The following is a 21,365-nucleotide window of genomic DNA, read 5'->3' on the forward strand; positions in this document are numbered from 1 at the left end:
AATCAGAGGTGGACTGATGTGGCCAAATTACTTGTTACCTTCCCACCTCTACCAGGATTATGCTCTTGGTTTGGCCCTTGACAGCTTTCATTGGATGGCCTCCTCCCTTGTGGTTTTGTGGGAAAGTCTGGCTAGTGGCATTGCCAGTGTCTGATTGGCATGTGGTTTTGTGGGCCTTTCCTGGCGGAGGGAGCAAGGGTCTTCACTGGGTCTGCAGCCAGCTGATGAGTACTTTAACGCCTCAAACAAATTCCACTTGCCATTTCAAATGCAATTCTTTGTGACATCCTCACGTACTGGTATTAATTACAGGCATGTTTCTTACAGGACCTTGGTTAGGCCACTTTTGGAATACTGTGTGCAATACTGGTCTCCTTCCTATCGGAAGGATGTTGTGAAACTTGAAAGGGTTCAGAAAAGATCTACAAGAATATTGCCTGGGTTGGAGGATTTGAGCTATGAGGAGAGGCTGAATGGGCTGGGGCTGTTTTCCCTGGAGCATCAGAGGCTGAGGGGGTGACATTATAGAGGTTTATAAAATCATGAGGGGCATGGATTAGATAAATAGATAAGCTCTTATCCCTGGGGTTGGGGATAGGTTAAGGGTGAGAGGTGAAAGATTTAAAATGGACCTAAGGTGCAACTGTTTCACGCAGAGGGTGGTGTGTGTATGGAATTAACTGCCAAAGGAAGTGGTGGAGGCTGGTACAATTGCAACACTTAAAAGATATCTGGGTATATGAATAGGAAGGGTTTAGAGGGACGTGGGCCAAGTGCTGGCAAATGGGACTAGATTAGGTTAGGATATCTGGTTAGCATGGACAAGTCGGACCAAAGGGTCTGTTTCCATGCTGTACATCTCTATGACTCTATGATTCTATGAGTTATAGTTTCCTTTCATTTGCTTGACCATGGACAACAAGAAGAGTAATTAATGCAGTTCTTTCACCATTTTAATATAATGTACATTTGCAGGACGAAAGGACTATTTTATCATTTGCTTTAGTAGGGGAAACACTGGTCAAATGGACCAACCAAATAAAAGACCTCTGCTTTGGCAAATTTCAGCTAAAGGTCTTTGACCAATATATGAACAACAACTAAAATGCAAATTAGTTGATGCCTTATGATTACTCGAACAGACCCACACCTCAGTATTTGCAACAATATTATTACTCATTATTATAACTATAACGATTACTATTATAATTTAGTAGTAACATTAGTATGAACAATGTTATTTCCAGTCTGATGTACACTTTTATCATTTATTTTAAGCACCAAATTTATGTCTTTGTTCTTTCCCATTGTTGCCCATGCTTTAGTATTCTTTTGAATTTGTATTGACAAGTCTAATTGATATTTTTGTTTCTCAGCATTCTCAACACCTTCTCCTTTTCTTTGACAATCCAGAGACCTCAATATCCAAAAGTGACTGGCTTCATTGCGACTCTATGATTGACACTACGGTGTCCACCTCGTTTCCTTTGGTTTTAAATTGAAACATTTGGAAGAGTAGCTGGGTAGTAAATCTACAATAAAGCGCAACACAGTGCTTCATAAGGCACTTCCCCAGCCTCTGAAAAATAATGGCCCAATTAAGTTGTAGAATGACTTGTAAAATTTAATGTATCTCAGCAAATAAAAGCAATCATATTTTAGTAATCTGACTCATATATGAGCTTTAATTCCCAATTTTTATGTTTACATTCAATTACATGCATATACACATGTACACCAAATATATATTAGTTTAAGACTTTTTTGTGTGCATGTATTCATATTTATACATATACATAGCTAGTACATACATACATAACACATACATATTTATTTATATATGGTGCATGTTATTTATATGTACACACAGATATCTTGAAATTACATGTTTATTTTCTGAATGTCAAAATTTGCCCAGTTCATTTCAGTATTAGCCTGTTTTAAATGCAAAGATAAGTTAACGATAAGGATCACTGTGCTTTTACATTACACAGTCGTGGCCTCCATTTCATCTTTGCAAATGCTAATCTGTTAATTGTTCGTCTGTCTGTGAGATTTAGTCAGCGTAAATGTCATGCCTTAAGCTGTTTGGATCTGTTTTATCTTTGGAAACATAAAACCAGAATTTTTTTGTGTTGAATATATTACTTTCTTCAAACACAGCGACCTTTGCACGTTCCCACTATGAAGTAAATATATTCGATTAATGCATAGAAAATGATTAGAAAATCAGCTCTATGCTTAATTTCATCCATCATTTAAATAGTACTGGGTATCCACAAGTTAACAGTGAATAATTTACATGCCCATTACCTTTAGGAAGTCGTACGTGGTATGAATGTTTATATTATCTGAGTAATGTACTGTTCTCCACTCATTTAAGATGATTTTACTATTTATTTACCATATAACATAAAAGTTCTGCTTGTCGTGTTTTGACCAGACCTCTGGATCTGCTATGTGTTGAAAAGGCATGAATCAGAGGGTTTCTGATGAGACTGCAGTTTCCAGTAGCTAGTTGACTTTGTTAGTTTGGAAGCTGATTTTTATTCACTTGTGTTGCTCATGCGTGGTTCAAGAGTATTACTGGATCTCAAGAAAAGATTGTCTTCTCTGACAAGATGTAACATCAGATCTGAATGTGCTAAATAACCCGGCCACACCCGTCCAAACAACTGTTTTTCAAACTGAAGTGAGTCAACGTTTACAGTACAGGGCATCATCAAGGTTCAGATGGGGGGGAAGACAGAAGAGTTCATTAAATATGAATAGGTTAAATCAGCAAAGTCTTTTCCCTGGGGTCGGGGAGTCCAGAACTAGAGGGCGTAGGTTTAAGGTGAGAGGGGAAAGATATAAAAGAAACCTATGGGGCAACTTTTTCACACAGAGGTTGGTACGTATATGGAATGAGCTGCCAGAGGATATGGTGGGGGCTGGTACAACTGCAACATTTAAGAGGCATTTGGATGGATATTTGAATAAGAAAGGTTTGGAGGGATATAGGCCGGGTGCTGGCAGGTGGGACTAGATTGGATTGGGATATCTGGTCGGGATGGATGGGTAGGACAAAAGGGTCTGTTTCCATGCTGTACATCTCTATGACTCTCTGACTCTAAATTGTGATTAAATGAAGTTAAAACAGAAAGTGCTGGAGCAACTCAACATATCAGGCAGCATCTGTGGAGAGAGAGACACATTCCGAGTGTGATGTGACTCTTCTGAGCAATGGGTAATTAGGCAACACCAAGATTGAGTACTATTATCCAGAGTATTCAGGAGAAAGAGGATATTGAAGTGAGTGAATATGTCGGGAAGGGATATGTAGAGAGGTTTTGGGAATTTTGCTGTTTTAAGGCCCAGTGAATTATTGAGTTACAAGAGGGACATGTAAGATAAGTTCTTAATTCCAAAAATTACAACTTGCATTTATATAGAACCTTTAAAAAGTAAAAATACCACCACTGCCAGGCCCTTTATTTGCACAGGTACATAATCTGATAATGTACAGCTGATGAAAAGCTGTTCATATAATTAGGTTTTAAGTAATGCTGGAAAGAGGTGCCGGGGGGGAAGGGAGAAAGGTCAGAGGGTTTAGGAAGGTCAATCCAGAGATTGATGTCTAGGCAACTGAAGGCTTTTCTCCCATTGGGTGAGTGATAAAAGCTCTGATATGAAGTGATTGATCTGAAATTCTGGGTCGAAAGGGAATGGAAACCTCGCACTGGGACATTTGCCCCTCACTGGGTATAGATTCCTGCCAGTGCCAGTAGTAGATGCTTCTGGGACTGCACAGGGGCTCATGCAGGAGGTCTGTTGGGACCACAGAGTGAGAGAAATCTGAGGGCTCTGTGGTCGTGTTTTCTTTGTCGGTTTAGGTGCAAATGTGATGGGGAGTTGGGTTTAGGTTTTTAGGAAGATGTTGGCAAGGAAGGTGAGACCTTCTATGGCTCCCTTGGGCAAGACTCACCCACAAATGAGAATACCCCTTTCACACTCTTTAAATATTTTTACAAATAGTAAAGCCCACCTACTCCTACCCACTTGCCCACCCTGATCATATTACAGTGTGGACAGTATAATGTTGGGTAAACTGAGGGTGTAAAAAGTGAGGTCTGCAGATGCTGGAGATCAGAGCTGAAAATGTGTTGCTGGTTAAAGCACAGCAGGTCAGGCAGCATCCAAGGAACAGGAAATTCGACGTTTCAGGCCAGAGCCCTTCATCAGTAACAAACTCAGTTGAGCCTTAATTATTTAATTATATATCGTGGGCATGTCAGGCTGGTTTTGGTGTCTGTCCATCACCTGGTGGGATGGAGGGCTGAGTGGAAAGGTAGTAGGATAGGTACCCCCCAAACTACATTATATACCCCTCTCCTCCCCCAACCCCAGACGGGGGCTTGTTATATTCAGCCAGTTAACAATGCTTCTTGCTTCATAGATATTATCTCACCTGTGGAGTGTCCAGGCAGAAGGTTTACTGCTAGGCCAGAAGTGCGGTGTTGGGACATTCCCTGATCCCTGACCTCAGGGCTTTGGCACACTGTTGATGTTTATTGAACAGAAAAGCAAGAAATGGAACATCTCTTCAATCCACAACCTCTTGCATAGTCCCCATACCTCATCCATGCCAATCCAGGCCACCCTCATGCCTTCCCACATACTCCCTTGGCTCCACACGAATCTACGCCAAAATGCAATGCCAAAGCAACCTCTATGTTCGTTTATGCTGAGCCATATCAAGTTATTCCCGACTCACGTCGAACATCTTCTCAGTGATCAATGTTAAGCTAAATGGCCTGGGGCTTTCTGCCTTCGCTCTCCCTTTTCAAATAAAAAAGTTAGTGCCACTAAATTTCAGTCAAGAAGAATTTCTATTGATGCAAGGACGCTTTATAAAATTAAAGCCAAAGCACCAACTAACTCACTGGCTACTCCTTTTATGACCCTGAGATGAAGTCCAACAGGACTAGGGGCTTGTCAGCTGTTTGGTCGCTATCCCTTTCCTGGTGATTGTGATTTTCTTGAGTTCCTCCATTTCTTCCATTTTTTAATTTACAACGATTTCTGGATTTTGGTTGTACAGTCAATAGTGAAGACTTATGTGAAATAGCTGTTCAGGTCTACAGTCTCCTTATTTTCCATGGTGGCTCAATGGTTAGCACTGCTGCCTCACAGCACCAAGGTCCCAGTTAATTCCAGCCTTGGGCGCCTGTCTGTGTGGAGTTTGCACATTCTCCCTGTGTCTGTGTGGATTTCCTCTGGGTGCTCCAGTTTCCTCCCACATTCCAAAGATGTGCAGGTCAGGTGAATTGGCCATGCTAAATTACCCATAGTGTTAGGTGCATTAGTCAGAGGGAAATGGGTCTGGGTGGGTTACTCTTCGGAGGGTTGGTGCGGACTTGTTGGGCCGAAGGGCCTGTTTCCTCACTGTAGGGAATCTAATCTAAAAAAAATACTCCCCAGGCTCACTTTGTATTAGACCAACAATGACTTTGTTATGTCTTTTCTTTTAAAAATATTTTCAGATGCTCTGAATATCAGTTTTTATGTTTCTAGCAGCCTTTCTCTCACATTCTTATTCTTCCTCTGTTATTAATCTTTTAGTCAATCTTTGTTTTTTAAAAATTTTAAGTCCAATCTTCTAATGTGCCATTCCTGATTGTACAATTGTCTTGCATTAATCATCATACAAATGTCAACACTTTTGTGAACCATAGATGGTAGCTCGTGCCAGTGGAATTTTCCCCCTTCCTTAGAATCTATCCTGTGTTGTGATAGAGGTGTGCAGCATATTATAATACAGAATTGGGATTTTGTTGTTGAGTGAAAAGTGGACTTTGGTTTTAGCTCTTTGAAGATGGCCTTTTTTTATAAGACAGCAAAAAGTCATTGAACAGGGAGTTCAAATATTATATCTCAAGACCTAAGTTAAAAGACCTAAGTTAAAAGACACTGTCAGCTACCTGTGTAGTTAATTGCTGAATGTTTACCCTGTTGAGTTTTCATGATCTACACAGTTACATGGCTGTTTTTGACTAGTACAGACACAGTGGACCGAAGGGCCTTTTCTGTACCATCGACCTCATTATCTCGATGGCACATGAGCAGTTGCTCAAAAGCTGCTTTCAGGTTGACTTCAGAAAAAGAACAATTTGTGCCCAGCAGGAGGGCAGTTTTTTTTGGTGGCAATCCAGGATTTCAGAGCTGGAAAGAAACCTCATAATTATTTTAGTAGTTTATGCTGACAGGGCTTTTCTCAAAGTTCAGTAAGGAAAAGTCAGTAAATAGCTGCTGTTTATGTATTAGAGAGAGAGTTAGTAATGGAGGGAATCACATCTGGTCAATGTAATGAAGGTTACAGATATACTTGGCACATTGTCAGTTAAGCAGAAATTAAAGGGTTAAACTAGGAATGATACTTCACAAAAATTAGAGAGGTGTACAGCACGGATATAGACGCTTTGGTCCAACTTGCCCATGCTGACCAGATATCCCAACTTAATCTAGTCCCGCCTGCCAGCATCCGGCCCATATCCCTCCAAACTCTTCCTATTCATATACTCATCCAGGTATAATGTTGCAATTGTATCAGCCTCCACCACTTCCTCTGGCAACTCATTCCATACACACACCACCCTCTATGTGAAAACAAACCCCTGATTTTCTAAATGAATCCATTTCTATCTCTGTCTCCCTGTGACTTAGGACACCTTATTGCTCAACAACAGCCTTTTTTTTATCTCTTCTACCCTGTTTCTGATGCATGGAACTATCCACCTCAAAGATTTTAACAACATCATTTACATGCATGTAAATAAATGTCCAGTCCACACTGTACCCCTCTCATAACTTGAAAATGAAACCAAAACAATGCCTTTCATTTTTGAACATATAATGTCAAATTGCAAGCTAAAATATGAAGTTATAACATGGTTCTTCCATTTTAAAACTCAAGTTTGCAAACAATAAGCACTGTCGCAAATCATGAAATTTCACCACACAGGACCATCAACAGTGCTGCACTGCCTCAGTGCTAAAGTAACCTATCAGCCTTGATTATTCACTTAACTCCTGTAATGGGATTCTCCCGCAGAACATTTTGCCTCTTAACTACTCACAACTGAGCGAAGCTTGCACACATTCCAATGTCGAGCAATAATTTATAATGAGGAAACAGCAATAGTTATGCAAAGTTCAGTCTGTGGTAACTTTAGAAAATGCTTGGATTTTGTCTCCATGAAAACTCCTTGTTATGATTCACTCTGTTATAGTCTTTGTGAACCTGCAACATTACTTTCCTACATCTCCAAAGTTTTCAGGGAAATAATATCAAGTGTTGATGCCTTTTAGGGAAGTTGGCATGAAAATTAAAACTATAATAGGCTTTTTGTTTTGGTTTGATTTGTGGTCCTTCCCTTCCTCAGAAGCATGCTATTTACCATGAGTGATGGCCAGTGTAATGTCTTCTGGCAGATAGTCATGGCATTAACGACAACGTTAGACGCCACGATCTGGAAAGCATGCAAATAAAGTCAAAGAGCACAATCTTATAGGGGTCTGAGTGAAGGGGATAATGGTGAGATTTATGGCAGAATTGGATGAGATCTTGACTTCTGGAGCATGTCGCTCCATCGCTTATGCTTTTGCCATGGTGAGTTTCTCCTCTTTCGTAAGTGAACAAACTTGGGATAAACATCCCCTGATGGGGCACTGGAATAAAATTACAAACTAACAGCCAATAGAAATGAATAGAAGGGAACTGAAACTGACCATATTTTCCAGGGTGGACATATACCTCACCCCCTGCAAAGCTCCATTGGTCTCTATTGGCCTCTATTGTGCTGGTGGGGACTACCTGCTCCCTCTCCAGGGAATCCTGAGCATAATACAAATGGATATGGTAGCTCTTGACATAAGAGAATAATCAGAATACTTGGAGGTATGGTGGATTGGAAAATGAAGAGCGATTGTTTCGTTCTAATGAGCATGTTCCTGTTTAGAATTAGAATTTGAGTTTGAGGAAGAGTGAGTTCATTAGCTACTAAATGTATGAAAAATTATTAATGCTATGCATTCACACACACACTTTACAAATGAAACTGAGAAGTCAATCCAAAAGAATAAATGAAGTTCAAAAGATAGACATATCAATCTCTGCAGTGTTCATGATGAATGGGTTGTGGATTTTTCTTTAATTCAAGGTAGGCCAGTTAATTTGGATCTTCTTAAAACATACACATTCATTTTGTCAGGGGAAAAGCTATACACAAGGAAGGGGATCCTTTTTAATTGACCTTGCTGTGGCCAACCATGTTTGTAGTAGATGAATTAAGAAGGACAGCCAGTTCATACCTCCTCCCCCAGGAGTATGGCTATGTGGGGTATCTCAGCTGCAGCCATAACACGTTGGAGGATCTTGTCTGGTGTCTGTCTGAAAGTTATTCAATCCTCTCTTTTCAAATAAGAACGTGCCAAAGTGACATAATCTCTCTTCACTATCCAATCCACTATTACCCCCAATTATTCTGATTATGCTTATCTGACAGATATAACTTTGGGTCATATTGGTTGCACTGTCCTTGGCAGTAGAGTCATTGGTTTCAAGATTCTTGCCTTTGCAGATTAGCTCAAACAATTTTGTCTTGTTTCCTTCTCAGTCCTTCAATCCTCAGCGCAATACATTAGATACGGTTCCCGATAGTACTTGAGTATGTAATCGTTGTCCTCAAGCTGTGACCTTCACTGGTCCACACTAGCACATCAGCTTACTGGCACACCCCTTGTTTTCAATATATTCCTGGAAGTGTAAAACACAGATGTCTCTTTCGACTTACCTCCACCTTCTTGGATATAACCCATGATAATGGTCTCCTGCGTAGAGGGGGTAATTAGATTGCCTTACATTTCTGCTTTTGGACGTTTCTCTCTTTGAAGTTTCCTGGACAGCCGGTGAAGTGCAACATTCCAGGTGCAACGTTCACATGGCGAATCGTTCAACAACCAGCGAATTCCACTCTTAGAAGTTACATTATCTGCCATGCTTGGCTCGCAGTGTTTATTTTTAAAAAATGCATACGCATGTCTTGTCCAATAGTTCAATATTTTCATAAGTAATTTGAGGTTCTGTTGAGTCATCATGACAAATGTGACCCTGTTGCTATCTTAAGGATTCAATATGCACTAAATAATGTAAACCACAATGAACTATTACATTGTGTTCAGAACATTTGGACCAGAACACTCTGCCTGTGTTTGAAAGAGGATGAATTGAAGGCTTTGGAAGCTAATACTGTACAGATATATTTGTATTCCCAGTTTTGAAAGGGTTAGAGGAATCACTCAGCAACAATTACTTATCTGACCCAAATCCTTATAGTCTCATCCCCCTCAGTAGAAGGCTGGCTGAACATTAACTTTTGAGATGTTTCTCTGCAGAGTGCACTTGTTAATAGACATTTAACAGACATTTGGTTAAGTATATGACTAGGAAATGTTTGGAGGGATATGGGCCAGGTGCAGAGGCAGTTGGGACTAGCTTAATTTGGGATTATGGTTGGCGTGGACTGGTTGGACTGAAGGGTCTGTTTCCGTGCTGTATGTCTCAATGACTCTGAGTTGTAGGGGAAGTACTTTGAGATTCATCAAAGATGTGACAAGCCTCTATATAAATGTGAACATTATTTCTTTGTGTGTGACATAATGCACAATATAAAGCCCCAATGACATGTTTCTGTTGTATGGGGAAGTCAGGATGATGTGAGAGATTGTGGATTGTAGAATCAGTTGTGTTTAATTTTCATTAGATTGTAAAACAAACAGTTCTGTGTGACCATCCTCTGTTTGCAGTTTAAGTAAATTGCTAAATTCTTCCAACAAAATATTGGACAAACCAATGTCACGTGACTTCAATAAGTTTATCCACAGTCCCAACAGCAATTTCTCAGCTATGGTTTCTTTGGAGTTAAGGATAGAGATATTCCTGAGGAGGTGACTTAGTTCAGAGATATAATGTAAAATTGACCATCAGTACATAATTATTCCAGTTGGTGTAGTGTGAGTTGATCTGGGCATCACACTTTAGGAAGGATGTATTAGCTTTGGAGGAAGTATAACATAGGTTTACAAGAATGATACCTGGATATCAGGGGTTAACTTATGGGGAGAGGTTAACTAAATTAGGCCAGCCTTATCAAGACTTTAGACAGTTAAATGGTTATCTGATTAGCGTCTTCAAAAAATGAAAGGACAGGATAGATAAAGATAAACTATTTCCACTGGTTAGAGATCTAGAACAAGGGGACATAGTCTAAAAATCAGGGCGAGGCTGTTCATGAGAAATACTAGGAGGCATTTTTACACACAAAGGGTGGTGATGATTTGGAACTCTCTTCAACAAACACCAGTGGATGCCGGATTAGTTGTTAATTTTAAATCTGAGATAATTTTTTTACTGTTGAGTCAAATCAAAAAGGGATATGGGGCAAAGAGAGGTATATTGGCTTAGGCTACAAATCAGCCCTGATCTCATTGGATGGCAGAACAGATTGAGGGGCTAAATAGCCTACTGATGTTGCTGTGGTCCTATAAAAATTAACTTGATCAGCAATGGATTTTGAGTGGTCCCAGCTTCCAATACTCTGGTTGGATTGATCCTTTTATAAACTTTGGCCAATAAAAGATTTTCAGCAAAGCCATTTATTGCCTTAAGGTGAATATCAGGAAATACTTCTTCACACAAAGATAAATCATGTCTTGATGATTTGTTGATAGTGTAAGATGGGTGATGACAAGTTGGTAATGCATTTTACATTGCGTCTGTATTTAGTCCCAATGATTTCACTCAAAATGAAAATCGTGAGAGAAATAAAGCCGGCTGCTGACATCCCCTCACCGAATTCAATCTATCGGATGAAACCAAGACTCACTCCCTTGGATATGCTCCTCACTGAAGCAATCAAGATGGGATAGAATCATTCAGGAAACAATGAGTTGTTTCAATAATTGGACCACAGGGCCTTTCTGAATGAACACAGATCATTCCTAAGATTCTATGGCTACCAGTGGGAGACTAATATCTAAAGTCTAACTGCAGTCTGAGAAAGAAGGATTATTTGAGAGGCGAATCAATTCATGCGAATAAATGTTTCAGAGAAATTGAACTAAGAACCTTTTTCTTCATAATAACATCAAAATGAAACTCTGGATGTTTTTGTTAAAAGGTAGGTTCGCCATATGCAGCAGTACTGAGGGGAAGTGCTCTTTGATAAGATCCTCTGAAATATGCTGAAATACACAGAGGATATTGTGGACAATTGATAGCATCTCTATTTTTTTAAAAATCCCCTCAGCAAAACCTGCATCGATGAATGGCTGTGCAAAAAGCTAGAATATGTACTCTTTGCAAATTGTGGCTGTTTATCAAGATAGATGTGATTATCCCAGAGGTTCTCAAGAAACATTCCGTATCTACCTATTTAATACGGCGATATGAGTCATTTTACATGGTGTTGCATGAGCTCAAATTACTGCTATCTTTTTGATATCTTTGCTGTTTCCTTTTCAAGTATTCCATTAACAAATTATTGTGTAACCTTTCCTTTCATAAATAAAGCATTAAAAACAATTAGAAGAAATGAATACCCATTATTAATGTTTTTATTTATATTCTATTCTTCAACCTCTACTTTGTCTGTGTGTACTTTCTGTTAGACATATAAATAATAAAACTATTAATATTTAAGGCAAGTAACTATTTGTTAGTAAAATTCGAGTACAGACAGTTTGTACGTTTGTGTGATATTCCTTTGCTATATGAATTGAGCCACTGACCTATTTAAACTATGCAAGTTAACTTGATTGTTTGATTAACAGAAAAAAATCAGAAGAATGCTGTTCATACACTAATAGCTAAATAACTGATATATCTGATAATTAGCCTACTTCTTTAATAATTCAATTCTGATTTTTTCTCAGCAACAAGGTATTTAAGACATTTTGTCCTGTGGATATTAAACTTTCAGCCCTGCCTAACTACTTTTTTATATCCTTCCATCTATTATTCAAAGCTTTCTCTCTCCAGAAGCGAAACTCATTGCTGAGTGAAGTTTTTTGAACAGCTCCAATGGGCTTCCTCTTAATGCAGTCAACCTATCCACTACTCTTTGGGTTGAGGCTTTTGAAAGACAACTGTCACTGGCAAAAGTTATGCCTGCGCTTATTCATTCTCAAAGTTTCCTAAATTGTGGAAATCCTTCCATTCCTTCCTCTTCACTTTGACAGCTGCAAATGTGTTGCTGGTCAAAGCACAGCAGGTTAGGCAGCATCTCAGGAATAGAGAATTCGACGTTTCGAGCATAAGCCCTTCATCAGGAATAAGAGAGAGAGAGCCAAGCCGGCTGAGATAAAAGGTAGGGAGGAGGGACTTTGACACACAATCAAGATGCTTTAAAACCCAAGTTCGGGGTCACCCCTGCATTTTGATTTTTTCAGGCTGCCTCCGACATTTTAATACCTTGGTTTTAGATTGAACGCTCTCTGATCCTTTCTCCTTCACCTTAATTTTTCACTTAAAAAGAAGCTACCAAAAGTTCCAATAATAAACCTTGTTCTCACCAGCACACCGTAATTGTGACTTTAACCCTTTAGGTCTTTGATGATTTAGCTCCTTAGCAAGTGAAGATAAATCAGAATTGTTTAGTCTATTGTGAAAGTACTGCAAAAAGAGTGAGTGCTTCTCTATCTACGTTCTGTCACAAACCCATTACTGGCTTTGCGGGAAATGCTGCTTTGTATTGTTTAATATTACACTGCACAAGTATTTGCAACAGAGTCTCCCATGGGTTACTCTTTAATTCATTACAGATGCTGCTCATTTTATCTTGAAAGTGTAAATTATCAGGAGGTTTTTTTTCTGCCTTCTTACATCAAATCATAAAATGAATTTAGAATTAATAGAACTCTTTGGTTTGAATGGCTCAGTCATTCGCTGTATCACTGCATGGATTCACATTCCCGTTAAAGTGAATTTGTTACCCATTTATAGTCAAAATCTAAACACCAATTTGTCATTGTTTAGCCCACAAGGAGCAGGGAAAATGCACCTCGCAGATAAACGGAAGCTGCTTCCTCCATCCATGAGCTGTTTAATCTGTGCCTGCACACTGACTGAATCTCTTAATTACATGTTTGAAAAGTATTCATCTGAGCTCGGCAATCAATCTTAGGAACACAGATCTTTTTCTTTAACAAACACGTTTAGACAATTCTGGATCAGACTTACAAGAGTGCAATACTCCCGGTTTAGCCAGCCTTTGAATTGATGATAAGACAGAAGCACTTCCAGTGGTGACGGTTCCTTATTAGCGAACAAAACAACACATGGACTTTTAGATAATTAAAAAGAGTAAATGTTAAGAGATAAGAATAAGCTGGTTCCTGATTGATCAATCCCACTTGCATATCTTCATTCTATCCCTCAGTAATTTTCTGCAGAAATTCATCGTTTTATCTCAGGAGCACTTCTGTGTTCCACTTTTGTGAAGCCCTTTGGACTCTTCTTTAAAGGCGCTACAGAAATGCACACTCTCACAATTGAGATTAGCTGCTTCGAGGGCTTGCATCCCTAGATGTCTACTTCACAACTCTGTCATATTTTGTGTTGAAGAAGTTTCTGATTGCTGATCATGATCATTCGTCACTTCTGCCCTGTAGAACCCTCCATCATAGTGATCCTCAACGTTTCTGGGGAATTTAGAAAGTAGCCAGATATGTGGCAGCAGTTGTGAGGAGCGAACAGACAGTTCTGGAACTAAATGGAACAGTTTAGGTCTGAAAATAATCATTTATAGAGTCATAGAGTCATAGAGATGTACAGCATGGAAACAGACCTTTCGGTCCAACCTGTCCATGCCGACCAGATATCCCAACCCAATCTAGTCCCACCTGCCAGCACCTGACCCATATCCCTCCAAACCCTTCCTATTCATACACCCATCCAAATGCCTCGTAAATGTTGCAATTGTTCCAGCCTCCACCACATCCTCTGGCAGCTCATTCCACACAAGTACCACCCTCTGCGTGAAAAAGTTGCCCCTTAGGTCTCTTTTATAGCTTTCCCCTCTCACCCTAAACCTATGCCCTCTACTTCTAGACTCCCTGACCCCAGGGAAAAAACTTTGCCTATTTATCCTATTTATGCCCCCCATAATTTTATAAACGTCTATAAGATCATCCCTCAGCCTCCGACACTCCAGGGGAAACAGTCTCAGCCTGTTCAGCCTCTCCCTATAGCTCAAAATTTAGCTGAGAATGTAACTTTACAGCATTTGATACAGTGGTTGCTGCTTTGGAAATTGTTTTAAATGGAATGATTGCAAAAGTACTTTCTTTCGCTGATGTGGATTGCTACCTGCTACCTGCTACCGCAAAGAGTGTCTCTCCCACCTGTGACAGGGTGTGCAGATCTGATATTGAACTATCTTGTCACTTCAGACCTACAATGTTGGAGTGGAAAAAATCTTGATGGACTGCTTAAGTTGAACAAAATAGATTGTGCTGAAAAAATGTTAAGAAAAAGAAGCCAAGGATACCTTTTCCACCTGGAGGAGAAAGTGAGAACTGCAGATGCTGGAGATCAGAGCTGAAAATGTGTTGCTGGAAAAGCGCAGCAGCTCAGGCAGCATCAAAAGAGCAGGATCTTGCTCTTTGGTTGCTGCCTGACCTGCTGCGCTTTTCCAGCAACACCTTTTCAGCTACCTTTTCCACCTGAATGTTAACAGGTTCAGATCGACCTAAGAGAGAAGAAAATGTAGAATTACATTCATATAGTATCTAACTCAGGTCCTGCAGCAATTTACAGACACTCGTGAAATATAGTCACTGCTGTAATATAGGAATCACAGAAGATAATTTGCTCATAGCAGTCCCCACTAACTACAAGAAGTTGACTCACAGACAATCTGTTGTTATGATGTTGGTGGAGGAATAAATATTTGCCTGGGACATCAGAGAGAACTTCCTGGTCTCCCTTAAGTTAGGGACATGAGTTTTCAAAGTGCATTTACGAGAAAAAAAATGGGTCCTTGGTTTAATGCATCACCTGAAATAGAGCACCTTGGGAAGTGTAGTGAGGTACCTTATTGGTGTCGTGTGTGAGCAAATTGGCTCCCAGATTTCTTACATTTTCCCGACATCAAAACAGTAAATAGCCTCAAATGAGTTTCATTGTAAGGCACATTGGGACACTCTGAGATCATCAACGTTCCTTTATAAGTACAAAAATCAACCTTTTGCTTGGTTTTGCCCTTTGTGGTAAATGGGATGCCTGGGCTATGTTAAGACAAGACAAGACTTTCATATTTACATTAGTTAAGTAACAGAAAATAAGATATTTTCTGTTTCGAATTGTTTACACATTTTTTATTTGACCTTTATTTTGAAAGATACTTTGTAGAAAAATGGCAACCCACAACAATTCTGTGCCAGAATATCCTATATAAATCCAACCTCGATTAAATCAACTTGACCATTTACCTTTTTCTCCTTCCAGGAATTCTACAAGTTGTTTCCATATCTATCCATATTCACGGCTTAAATATTTATACAGGACAGACAAAGCCGAAACTTAAAAGCATGTTTACAATTTTCGTGAGGGAAAGAGGGCACAGGAGCAGGAGGTTGTGTTTTGGTCCAAGTGCATCTAACAGACATGACATAGTGCAGGAGGCAAAGCAGATACAATGCAGAACAAGCCAGCACAGAACGGGCAACATTTCAGATTTCTCCAGCTCCCGCACTGCTCTCTTTTCATAATAATAACTGATCATTTGTTTAAAATACATGAGACTCCTTGCTGACCACACAACTCGGCAGGGAGATGACTGTTTAATATCATTTCTCTGACACATGAAAGCAGCTTTGTTATAGTTAGTTAGACCACAGGGGCCCAACACATCGGTCATGCCTTTGTAACACTAGACGTGCTGTGGTACAATCAAATTTTCATAATGCGCTTAAACTCCCCAATACATTTAGAGAGGTGAAACCCACCACTCATTCTCACTCTACTTATTTTTTAGAAATGACTATTTATTTGGGTTTTTTTTTCCCTTCAGAACATTGTGCCTTTCGAATGTATCTCAGGTTCAAATAAAGTAAAATGATCCAGTGTCCCACCTAGGTGTCCTGTATCTTAATTTGTTTACAATTCAAGCTGATTTTCCCAAGAACTCCTGACAATTCATTGCTTTCAGATTTCTTATGAGCAGGGCTGTCAGGCACACAGCTAGCTTGTGGTGAGAGAGTGCTGAAGGAAGCAGGGAGCACCCTCACTCTGTCAATGACCCTCGTTCCATCTAAATGAGAACTAATTAATATTATCACTGGATGCAGAGTGCAAATAATTTTATTCTTCAAAAGTACCTCTGTCTTAAATGCTACAAAGAAAGCTGACTATTGTTACATCTGAGAAATTTCATCCCATTGCATTCACAAATCTGCAGCGGCGGAGCTATTCAGTTTGAATATGTTTGACAAACATATAACACTAACCAGTTAGCAAAGCTCAAAAGGAGCTTTAATTGTTTCATGTCAAACCTGTCAACTCCAGTTTTGAACATGCAAGATAGGACAATTTACCATTTGAAAACAAGTGCTAAGCAATTACTTTGGTAGAGGTAACTAGACTGTAAAGAACAGAAGCAGGCCATTCAGCCCATCTGGTCTGTGATAGTGTTCATGCTCTGCAAATGCTTTTTTCCTGTTCTGTATCATCCCACCTTATCCATCTATTTCTTTTTTTGTCATGTACAGATCTAGGTTCCCTTTAAATGCCTGTACATTATTCACTTCAACATACTAATGGCTCTACTATCATTGATTGATTAGATTAGATTCCCTACAGTATGGAAACAGGCCCTTCGGCCTGCAACAGCCCTCTGGAGAGTAATCCACCCAGACCCATTCCCCTAGATTTACCCTTGACTAATGCACCTAACACTACAAGCAATTTAGCATAGCCAATTCACCTGACCTGCACATCTTTGGATTGTGGGAGGAAACCCATGCAGACACTGGGAGGATGTGCAAATAGTCAGCCCCACAGACAGTCACCGAGGCAGGAATTGAACTCAGGGTCCTGGCACTGTGAGGCAGCAGTGTTAACCACCAAGCCACCATACCACCGATTCTTAACATGTATTCTGCTATAATTCAACAATAATAATTACCTTGAGAGCATCAGTGATAAATCAAAGTGCTTATACATACATAAGGATCAGAGGGGGTTCTTACAGTTAGTTAGTGATAATGCTGTTTTGTTTTGTATTTTGCAGATCACAGAATGGCTATTTCCGCTGTTGATGAGTGACATCAGTTCTAACCCACGGGTGGCCAGTTTAATTTTAGAATACATCTGGATACGCATCCTATCTTCAACCTATTAGCAGAAAAAAAAGTCTCTCCATTTATGTCGTAAGGCACAATGGAGTGAGCTACACTCTGTAGTCCATAATTGAGCTTAAAAATTGACTTCATGCCCATGAAATTACATTTTGTAAATATTGCTATCCAATTTGGAAGATATTCCTATTTGAATTAATGCATTAACCCATTCAAGTTAAGTATTTGTACAATGCCATTTTAAGAACCGTGCTTTTTTTTCTCTCATCCCTTACTTTGGCGCAGTACAGCTATCATTGCTGGAGATTAAATCGAGATTGTTTCCACATGAAAAGGTTGAAATATTTGCAAACTGTTCAGGATTCATTCTGCTGCATCAAGTATCTGATTCAGCGCAATCATTTCTGCATTCCATTCCACAAAAATGTCTTTCTGCCCATGTTGAAAATATTGAAACACCAGTAATGTTGCCACACTGACTGATAATCGTTTTGCAGATGGGAGAGTCTGGGGACAGTTTGTCTGCTTTTATTTGTGCACAGCACCCCAAACAAAAACTCTCCCCAAATTCTATTTTGCAATTCCCCACCTCCACTCTTATTTCCTCATGCAGAGAACCGGCTAGCATATCTGTATACATTTCTTTGCATGTTCCTTAACCTGTACATTTTCTTGTGATTCAGCTTAAGTTGTTCAGGCAGACATTTTACATGATCCAACTGCCAGCCAGAGGAATCCAGTTTCACTCTGTGTAGTGATTGGGACGAGGTGGACCTCATTGACTGCAAGGACCCCCAAGTGCCAGTGACTACGCTCTGTAAGTTCTAATCTCAGTTGAAGTGATTAGGAGTGGAGCAAGTCCAAGACAGAACAAATTTATGCAGTTGAAAAACTCTTTCCCAGATTATACTTCACAAACCTATGTTTAGTATGACAAGCCACAAGAGAAAGACAAGCAGAACATGTGCACCTGAAAAGACATAACCTCAGAGTTCACTATTAGAAAAATAATATTTAGTCTCGACATCCACAACACTATATCCATGACCCTGGCCTTGAGTGGTTTTACGGGAGTAAAAGGAAACAAAGTGCCAAATTTAAATCAGAACTTAAGCTACAGAACCCACCACCATAGGGTGGCCTGGTGGCTCAGTGGTTAGCACTGCACCAGGTACCCAGGTTCAATTCCACCTTTGGGCAACTGTGTGGAGTTTGCACATTCTCTGCATGGGTTTCTTCCAGGTGTTCCAGTTTCCTCCCACAGTCCATATATGTGCAGGTTTAAGGATTGGCCATGCTAAATTGCCCATAGTGTGCAGGCTAGGTGGATTAGCTATGGGAAATGCGGGGTTACCGGGATAGGGTGGGATGCTCTTCAAAGGATCAGTGTGGACTTGATGGGCCAAATGGTCTGCTCCCACAGGAATTCTACAATCCATCAGCAATTAGAAGTCGAATTTCTGCTTCACTAATATCTTTAATATTTTTCATTTGATTTATGCAATATAAACTTAGGCCGAATTTTCTAGGAAGAAGTTATATAAAGCAACAGGAATCATAGCTGATCATGCATTTGCACTGAATGGGCATTTATCAGCCATGTGGAACCTCTCTTGACTATTGAGTTAAGACATAAAACCAATTATTTTAAATGGATTGAAATGTCTGTCAATACATGTTATAAATCTAGTCTATATTTGCACATCAATAAATAAACACTAATTTTGAGGCTTACACCTCTCAAAGCAGCTACCCTTTTCTAACCCAGACAATTTAAAGCAAGTAGTACTGCACATTTTTAAGGAAATTGACTGATAATTTTCTCATGTCATTCTTTTTATGGTTAACCACACTTTACACTTTGGTTACGCATTGTCAGTATCAAAGTATTCCTTCTAGGAGTTGTTTCATTTGTGGAAAAGCAAGGTAAAGTAACCCTTAAAAGCCTGACACTGAGAAAGTGAGGTTCAATAGATGAAACAGCTCATGATAACTGGCATTAAATAAATAAACTCATGCATGATACAAGGTAGAAATGGGCCATTCAGCCCACCTCATTCAAAACAGCATTTAGTCTCCATGGAAGCAATTGGTCCCAATCATGTTTACTCACCCCTTTCTCCATAATCTTTTAACCTATCTTCCTTTATACATCTATACATCTATGATTACATAACTTTCCCATTACACCATAATCAATATTCCTACAAGAAAAATGCCAAGTTTTTCAGTCTTTCTTCACACCTTCGATTCCTCATACCAAACAGCAATCTGCTAAATCTGTAAATTGCCCTCTCTAAAGCCTCAATCTCTGTGGTGTCCAACACTGCTCTAATTGAGATCACATGAGGACATAAGTTTATAAATTCCTTGTGATAACTTTTATGATCTCTTCTATATTGTATATTTCTTTTGTGGTCACTCCTCAATAAGATACTGATGATCCAAAGATGTGCAGGTCAGGTGAATTGGCCATCCTAAATTGCCCACAGTGTTAGGTGTATTAGTCAGTGGTAAATATAGGGTAGGGGTTTGGGTCTGGATGGGTTACTATTCAGAGGGTCGGTGTGGACTTGTTGGGTCGAAGGGCCTGTTTCCGTACTATAGGTAATCTAATCCAATCTCTCATAAGAGTGAATCCCATGTCTCCAAGTCCCTGCTGCTGATTTTATGAGTAGGCAAGTGCAGGTTGGATCTACTTGAACATTGCTTTTGTTGATGCGTGCCTAAGACTGAAATTCTAATTTTAATGGAAGACATGAGGAAGCTTGTGAAACTTTCCTTCTGGAATTCTCTGCCTGTCAACTCTAATGTTTGTTTTCAGAAGAATGGCAAAGGAAAGTAATTTTTCTTATGGGTAGGATGAGGTAGTGTGACAAAAATCTACGAGAAAGTGAGGACTGATGAGGGAAGAGCAGTAGATGTGATCTATATAGACTTCAGTAAGGCGTTCCACAAGATTCTCCATGGGAGAATGATTAGCAAGGTTAGATCTCATGGAATACAGGGAGAATTAGCCATTTGGATACAGAACTGGCTCAAAGGTAGAAAACAGAGGGTGGTAGTGGAGGTTTGTTTTTCAGACTGGAGGCCTGTGACCAGTGGAGTGCCATAAGGATCAGTGCTGGGCCCTCTATGTTTTGTCATTTACATAAATGATTTGGATGCGAGCATAAGAGGTACAGTTAGTAAGTTTGCAGATGACACCAAAATTGGAGGTGTAGTGGACAGCGAAGAGGGTTACCTCAGATTACAAGAGGATCTGAACCAGATGGGCCAAAGGGCTGAGAAGTGGCAGATGGAGTTTAATTCAGATTGCATTTTGGGAAAGTAAATCTTAGCAGGACTTATACACTTAATGATAAGGTCCTATGGAGTGTTGCTGAACGAAGAAGCGTTGGAGTGCAGGTTCATAGCTCCTTGAAAGTGGAGTTGCAGGTAGATAGGATAACGAAGAAGGCGTTTGGTATTGCTTTCCTTTATTGGTCAGAGTATTGAGTACAGGAGTTGGGAGGTCATGAAGTGGCTATACAGGACATTGGTTAGGCCACTGTTAGAATATTGTGTGCAATTCTGGTCTCCTTCCAATCGGAAAGATGTTGTGAAACTTGAAAGGATTCAGAAAAGATTTACAAGGATGTTGCCAGGGTTGGAAGATCTGAGCTACAGGGAGAAGCTGAACAGGCTGGGGCTGTTTTCCCTGGAATGTCGGAGGCTAAGGGGTGACCTTATAGAGGTTTACAAAATTAAGAGGGGTATGGATAGGATAAATAGACAAAGTCTTTTCCCTGGGATCGGGGAGCCCAGAACTAGAGGGCACAGGTTTAGGGTGGGAGGGGTAAGATATAAAAGAGACCTAAGGGGCAACTTTTTCACACAGAGGATGGTGCGTGTATGGAATGAGCTGCCAGAGGGTCTGGTGGAGGCTGGTACATTGCAACATGTAAGAGACATTTGGATGGGTATAT

At 39.9% G+C, this 21,365-nt stretch overlaps 1 long non-coding RNA gene across 2 annotated transcripts in view; it reads left to right on the forward strand.

Moving 5' to 3' along the window:
* The window catches only part of LOC132826848 (uncharacterized), a 34,925-nt gene extending 17,396 nt beyond the window's left edge, over nt 1-17,529 (forward strand). Inside the window, exon 3 of one of the 2 annotated variants that reach the window (XR_009645921.1) lies at nt 17,331-17,529. This is a non-coding gene — a long non-coding RNA (uncharacterized LOC132826848). Of the gene's footprint in view, nt 1-1,413; nt 1,643-17,330 lie in introns of those variants that run through there. The other variant, XR_009645922.1, reaches the window with a different exon arrangement.
* The last annotated feature ends 3,836 nt before the right edge of the window (nt 17,530-21,365 follow it).

This window comes from Hemiscyllium ocellatum, chromosome 23 (genome assembly GCF_020745735.1).
Source record: "Hemiscyllium ocellatum isolate sHemOce1 chromosome 23, sHemOce1.pat.X.cur, whole genome shotgun sequence".
NCBI classification, from domain to species: Eukaryota; Metazoa; Chordata; class Chondrichthyes; order Orectolobiformes; family Hemiscylliidae; genus Hemiscyllium; species Hemiscyllium ocellatum.